Here is a 7830-nt window from a genome sequence, read left to right as displayed (position 1 = left end):
ACACTCAAAATAGGCGCAGGAGATGGAGCAGCCCATGGGCAAGCACCTGTCCATGTAGAAGCCCGTGGGCAGGCGAAAACCCATGTACCGAAACGAATCCGGATGCAAAGGCAGCAAGCGAAAGGCCGACTCAACGTCGATCTTTGCCAGAAAAGCCCCTGGGCCAAAGCCTGCACCATGGACAGGGCCTGTTCAAAGGACTGGTAGCGTACCCGACACAATTCCTCAGGAATAGCATCGTTGACTGACCCTCCCACCGGGTGTGACAGGTGCTTGATGAGCCTGAACTTGCCTTGCGCCTTTTTGGGGACCACCCCAACAGGGGAAATCACCAAATTGGCGATTGGGGGCACCGGGAAGGGGCCCACCATTCTGCCTAGGCTCACCTCTTTGGAGACTTTCTCCAGGACTATATGGGGCATCTGAATGGCTGATTTCAGGTTCCGAGGGGCCATGGCCCCCACCTCCCCACGAATCGGAAATCGGACTCCAAAAACTCTGCCTCCTCCCTGTTTGGGTACGCACCCAGCCAGCCGGCCAGGCTGCTGACCTGAACCAGGGACGGGGCCTTACTGAGGTGGACCTCCGGCGCCCTGAGTCGCCTGGGGGCCACCCTGCTTCCCTTTCTTACAGTCTTTGACTGGGTGGGGGCCCCAGCATTTAGAGCAAGAGTGCTTGTATTTGCACCTAGCCCCCAGTGAGCAGCCGACTCCATTGAACGCATAGCAACGGCCGGCGGAGGAGCCCCCCGCCCCTCCACGAAAGGGAGCAGGACCTTTAGGGTGCTTAGGAGCAGCGGTCGTGGGAGCGGATGGCTTAGGGCCCATCCAAATCTCCACATCCTTGCAGCCCAATTTCATGACCGCAAGGCCAGATTGCTTGCGCCTGAAATTTTCATCATAAGAGCGCCAGGCCGAATCGCCATCAGAAAGGTACATCGCGTGGATCATATGCATGTAGCGAACCACATTCATATGCTCCTCGGCCTGGTCTCTAGATAACAGGCCGCGAACATGAAAAGCCCCGTCTGCCACCGGTGATAGGTGCAGTAGGCCTCCTCGCCAATCCACCGTTTACGCTTGGCTTCCCGATATTCTCTCTCGGCCTGGGCTGTCATGGTGAAGAAACTGACATATTTCCCCTCGTTGATCATCTCTTGCACACTGCGCCTCAGCCCCCTAAGCACCGCGGTGTTTTCACAATGCACCACCGCCCCCCTGGGGAATAATGAGGACCCTGAGCTGCCGCTGGAGCTGGAATGCCAACGGCGTCACCCTTGGCGACGCCTTCGCCTGCGTGATTTTCGCCCCCCATCCTCCCCGGAAGTCTCTGAATCCGACTGCCCTGAGGAGGATGAGGTGCGAGAACGCCTGCGCCTGTGCCGCTTCACCTTCTTAGCTGACCCACCTGATGTGCCAGCCGCTGGCACGAGGCTCATTTCCACGGGTACTGCAGGGGTCTCCGCGATCGAAGGTCCAGGAGCGGCCGCCAAGGATGGAGCCGCACCGCTCCCCGTGTCCGGCTCTGGAGCCGCCGCACCCATAGTAGGGGTAGACCCCTGTCCACCTGCAGCAGGCGTTAAAGGGGCCCGTGTGGGCGTGGCTACCCCACTCCCGGGGGAGGCCCCCTGTGATCCCATGAATGATGTAAGCAATGCCATAAATTGCTGCATCCCATCCCCAGACGGGGTGGGATGAGGGCCCTGGGCCCCTGTTGTCTGACTAGCAGGAGTGCTCCCTGGAGCCAACCCCGCCCCTAAACCTGCTCTGCGCCGCGGAAGGACTCTACTCCTCCGCAGCCACTGACGCCTTGTAACCCTGTAGGGCGAGTGGGTGTGTGAGGGGGAACCCCCCTCCCAGGAGGTGTATGCCCACCAACCGCAGCAGTAGGGGTGGACTGTGCCAGCCTGCTGGCCAGTATTGGGATGCCGGAGGGCCTGGGAGAAATGGGGTCCTGCTGCTGTCCTAAGGCACCCCCTTATAGGGGCCACTGGCTGCTGAGTGCTGCTTTCCCCCCTGCCTGGCCGTGGGGCCCCCCTCCTGCCGCGCCTACTAGGCCTTATGGACGGGGCCTGATTCGGGGCTGCGTAAACCACTGGCGGGCCGCGGCCTCCGCCGCGAGCCCGACTAGGTGCACCACGGGCTCTATTACTGCCCGACCCCCCCTGCAGCCGCCCGAGCGCCCCTGCCTCCGCCGCGGACTGGTGCCCCGTGACGCGCTGGTCCACCGCCATGCGCGTCATCAGCCGGCGCCGCGTCCGCAGCATCGCGCCGTTCCCATGAACCGGGAGCCGCCGCCCTGCGCCGCACACCCCCTCTGGCGATGGCACCAGGAGAGGGAGCAGCCACAGAGCCGGCAGCACCACCGGCGGGGTAGGGCGCATTGCGCAAGCGGGCGGGCGGTCTGGAGACTGTGCTAGGCCGGGACAGCACCAGGCTGGGGAAATAGCAATGGGAACTGTGGCTGAAGTAATCCAAGGCCTTACTTGCAAATCCCTAACAGCGCTGGGGCAGAGATCCTATTCGGTCAACAGCTTCCTGAGACAGAGGAGGATCACACTAACTCGTGATCAGTTCTAAGCCTGCTTATCCCTCCCCCTGGCTCTGATAGGCCTTGTGCCCATCCGCATCAACGTGACATCTAGCAAGTGCAGCCTGCTGGAACCCTGCGTGGTTTAGATTGTAAGCTCCTCCGAGTAGGGCCCTCTTCCCTCCTGTTGTCAAAACCCTCTTCTCTTAACATGTCACTCACAGCTCTCCTATACTCCAACACTCAGTGACCATCTTTGTCCGCATACTCATCTCCATCATTGGCCTCAAGCCTCTAGTTGTATGTTGATTGAGTCCTCACTACTTATATCTAAGCTGTAATGTGTATTGAACTGTGGTGCTCTTTATTTGTACTGTATTCTTGTTATTTATTCAATGTTATGCCAAGCTTTGTCTCCCTGTATTGTTCCTTTGTACGGCGCTGCGAAACACTTGTGGCGCCTTATAAATAAATTTATAATAATAATAATAATAATAATAATAATAATAATAATAATAATAATAATAATATGTCAGCCTCATTGCTTATGCAGCATTCGGTGTCTCTTTCACACTTTTGAATAATAGTTTAACAGTGAGACTGTAACAATAGAGGGGCTGACAGTCTGAGCGGCACCAGTAAGTAAAATTATGTAAATCTGGCCAATTCCAGTCACACGTCTTCCTCACACCTCTATGCATAATATGGCAGACACTGGTGTGTATTGCAATGGCTTATTATAATCCATTATATATAAAATCTGTTGACAACAGATTATAATTATAATGGGCGATGCCAAGCTCACTAATTAGATACAACGTGTATTGGGCATACAAACCCTGGATTTCTTATACAATACAGAATACACTTTTACTCCTAATGACTATAACATTCCCTGACCTTTCTGTCTGTTACTGTGTGACTACAGTGTTACACAGTGTGACTACAGACGGCGGTCACTTTTGTTCTACCACTTTTTTTCTATACGATTTGAGTTCTACAAGCGGATATTTCTCTTTAGAGGCTTGATGTTTCTCCATTCACGGATTGGTATAGGCTTCCATGCATCTATCAGACGTCCGGCCTCAGGCTCCTTATACAAGCGGAAATTTCTCTTTAGAGGCTTGATGTTTCTCCATGTACGGATTGGTATAGGCTTCCATGCATCTATCAGACGTCCGGCCTCAGGCTCCTTATACAAGCGGATATTTCTCTTTAGAGGCTTGATGTTTCTCCATGTACGGATTGGTATAGGCTTCCATGCATCTATCAGACGTCCGACCTCAGGCTCCTTATACAAGCGGATATTTCTCTTTAGAGGCTTGATGTTTCTCCATTCACGGATTGGTATAGGCTTCCATGCATCTATCAGACGTCTGGCCTTAGGCTCCTTATACAAGCGGATATTTCTCTTTAGAGGCTTGATATTTCTCCATGTACGGATTGGTATAGGCTTCCATGCATCTATCAGACGTCCGACCTCAGGCTCCTTATACGGCCATTGTTGTTCTTCCATGTAAGTCTGTAACTTTATAACTGATGGTCTACGAGCTGAGAAGGCTCCTGTTCAAGGGAACAAGCAAAACATGAAATTGTACCAGTTTATACAGAGGGTTAAGACAAGGGGGGGGGGGATTACTAAGATGGGAGGGTACTTGTTTTCTAGCACGGCGCCTCTGATTTCCATCGCAGTGCATCGCATGCAATATAGTGGCATGCGATGCAATGCGATACTTAATTGTACATTCCGAGTCATTTACCCGAATATCGCATCGCGTACCATTGTATACGTTATGCCATGGTATGCGATTGGCGCCATGCTAGGAAACAAGTACCGATGGGAGTTCTATTTCACATTTGATGTTCCTATGCGCAAAGCAATGCATATATATATATATATATATATATATATATATATATGGGAATGAAGTTTTATCCTCAACAATCATCATTTTAAAGAAAATATTATCCTTTTTAAACGGTATATCATGACATTTTAATCATCAGGAGGGGATCTCAAACTAAGTTCCATGAATTCCTTCAGTACATAGGAGAGAATGACCTGAACTTGGTGTTTACCTCCAATATGCACACTGAAGAAATCAAATTCCTTGACCTAGTATTAATAAGGAGTGGAAACAACATTGTTACAAAGAATTTCATGAAGAAGGTGGACACTAATAGTTATATTCACTATGATAGTAGTCACCTAAAAAAATGGAAGGACAATGTGCCCTTTTCCCAGTTCCACAGATTATCACGGAACTGTAAATCAACCAGTGAGAGGAACTTACAAATCAACATCTATGCTCAAAGGTTCAGGGAAAAGAGATACCCTGAACACATCTTAAATGAGACAGAACGGAAAGCCAAAGCATCGGTCAGGAACACCCTACTTCAGTATACAGAACGAGGACAGAAGATTCCAGAAATCAAGTTTTTCACCACTTACAGTTACCATGAAAAAAAGTTAAAGCAGCGCTGAGTAAACATTGGGGCATCCTAATGATGGACCCAGTTCTGAAGAAACACCTACCAACTCATCCCCAAGTGGTCTATAGGAAATCCAAAAGCCTGAAAGATCTGGTCGCACCAAGCATGCTGAGAAGTGAGTCTGATCACCCAACCACTTTGCCGAAGTGTGTAGGCAGTGACAAATGTGGACATTGTAACATCTGCCGACTATTGCACCCCAACCGGAAGTTATTTCATCACAAAGACAAAACTAAGGAATACAAAATCAAACACTTCATAAACTGTACTACTACATCAGTCATATACCTTCTAGAGGGATTTAGTATTGAATCCCGGCGGTCGGGATCCCGGCGTTCAGAATCCCGACGCCGGAATCCCGACAGCCGAAATGCCGACAAGGGGGGGACGTGGATCGCCCCCCCCCCCTTGCGGGCTCGCTGCGCTCGCCACGCAGCGGGCACACTAATTTATTCTCCCTCCAGGGGTGTCGTGGACACCCCAGGAGGGAGAATGTGTCGGCATTTCGGCGGTCGGGATTCCGGCGTCGGGATTCTGAACGCCGGGATTTTAACTGCATCCCCTTCTAGAGTGCCCATGCGGCCTCCATTACGTCGGGAAGACGAAGAGACCACTGAAGATACGCATCCAGGACCATGTCAGGAACATCAAGAATAGAGTCCAGACCCATACAGTCTCACTGCATTTCCTAACTCACCACAATGCTGACCCAGAAAAACTTCTGTTCAAAGGCATTGAACTTGTATCATTAGACGAACGAGGCGGGGACCTGTCCAATCTACTGTCACGTAGAGAAATGTTTTGCATATTCAAACTTAATACCCTCCATCCCGAAGGATTCAATGATAATTACGATATCGCTCCATTCCTGTAAACACCTCGACAACCGTACAATCATCACCCACAAGATTCTGCATACCCTGAAGGATTCCAAAAATAAGTAGAACCACTAGGTCCGGTATGTAATGAAAAATTGTCCGGATAATTTACATCTGTACTAGGTCGAATATGCTCTTTTTTAGTCGTAACAAGCCAGTAGAATTCCTTTTGTGCCAACTACCACCATACCACACTGGTACCGCCCAAATACGTCCGATCTTGGAAGCTAAGCAGTGTTAGGCCTGACTAGTACTGGGAAGGGGAACTTCCTAGGAAGATCAGGTGCTGTAAATAAAGAAAGGGAAGGTATGACACACACATAAAAGGATATTCTGACTGGTCTCTGTGGACGCTGAAAATGAACAAAATGAAACATAATAATTGTGAAACCCTCTTCTCGTAGGCACATTATATATGTCTGCCAGATGTCTAATATCTAAAGTATATAATTGCCAGTATTTCTGACAAAATCAATGTATTTTGCATTTAGATAGTCTTTCACACAGCTTTGTTAATTTATTCGCATGTTAATTTATTCATATGGTACCAGATTGGCTGGTCATCTCCCTGTAATTATATACAGTAGTCCTAATCTCTTATAGATATATGTATTTTCCTGCTAAGTGATACAAAAAAGACGCTGAAATGAAATGTAGTTCTGTCAATATATTGACTATATCTGTATATATATTAATATCATCCCTCTCTTCTTTTTCAAATAGAAATGACATTAATTACCCACAATATCGGCATCATCTGTAAACACCTGAGGCCGATAAAACACATACAAAGACTGTCTGACAGGCTATACGCTGCATAAACCACAAGAGGCCGCCACTATACAGCCTGTGGAACGCAGGCTTGCGCTCCAAGGAAAGGAAGTGCGTCACACGTCCGGCAAGAAGGGGGATCGCGCTGAAGCAGAGGATCCCGGGGCTGAGTGTACTCTGGCACATGCGCATACGACTTGCCAGGATGACGGACGCGGGGCGGAAGTGACGTCGCACCCCACTCCTCCGCAGTCCAGATAATAATTAGAGTGTATCTTTATCGCCAGTTATGTTTTTAAGTAATCAATACACTGTGACGGTACCCCAGCATTTGTAATGTCCCCCGCAGCACATAACACTTAATTAGTCTAATGGGAAAGTGCTTACATGCCCAGTGCAGTTAATTAATCACAGGAAGTGATGTCAGTCTGCCATAGCATAAGTATCAGCTCCCACCAGTTTGTCTCCATCCCCTGAGGAAGTCCTATGCGACGAAACATGTCGGGCAGCTTCTGAAATCCTATTCTCTGCACCAAGCTAAGCTATTCCATCATTATTTCTTTTTATCCGTATCACAGATTGTACCCATAACCTGCTGTAAATTGCACTTTATTGTACGGGCATATTTTTAACAATATCATTTTATTACATATACTTTTTTATTTAATAATCGCTTGTATTGTGCTTTTATACTTCTACTCACATATATATACATATACACATATATATATATATATATATATATATATATATATATATATATATATATGTATCCCCAATATTCCAACTCGCGCTAGAGCCTATTTCACAATAAAAGTTTTACAAAATGATATAAATTCTATAATTTGTATATGTAAGGCAGCCTCACCACTAAGTTCCCTGAGGGATAGGGAACGAACAAAGCCCAATGTTTTTACCCAATAGTGGTATGGCGCCTAAAAACAAAGTCCAAATGCAAATTTGCAAAATCCGTATCCAATGAAGTAATAAAGGAGATCTTTTTCCAATGGTTTGTTTATTTATTTTCTTCACAGGATAGTCGGGTAAAAACACTTGTAGACAATTCCAACGCGTTTCGTCTCACAGAGACTTCATCAGGGGAAATACAATAATCTACAAGTATAAAATATTGCTTCAATATTCAATACATAAAATATTC

General features: G+C 48.0%; 1 pseudogene; it reads left to right on the top strand.

The window, feature by feature from the left end:
* The first annotated feature begins 6076 nt into the window (after positions 1–6076).
* LOC146050876 (5S ribosomal RNA) lies at positions 6077–6195 on the top strand (annotated as a pseudogene).
* Positions 6196–7830: the final 1635 nt, after the last annotated feature.

The sequence above is a fragment of the Crinia signifera genome, chromosome 12 (assembly GCF_055691185.1).
Source record: "Crinia signifera chromosome 12, ASM5569118v1, whole genome shotgun sequence".
Taxonomy (NCBI): Eukaryota; Metazoa; Chordata; class Amphibia; order Anura; family Myobatrachidae; genus Crinia; species Crinia signifera.
Note: the sequence above shows the minus strand (reverse complement) of the source record. Positions and strands in the feature narration are given on the sequence as shown.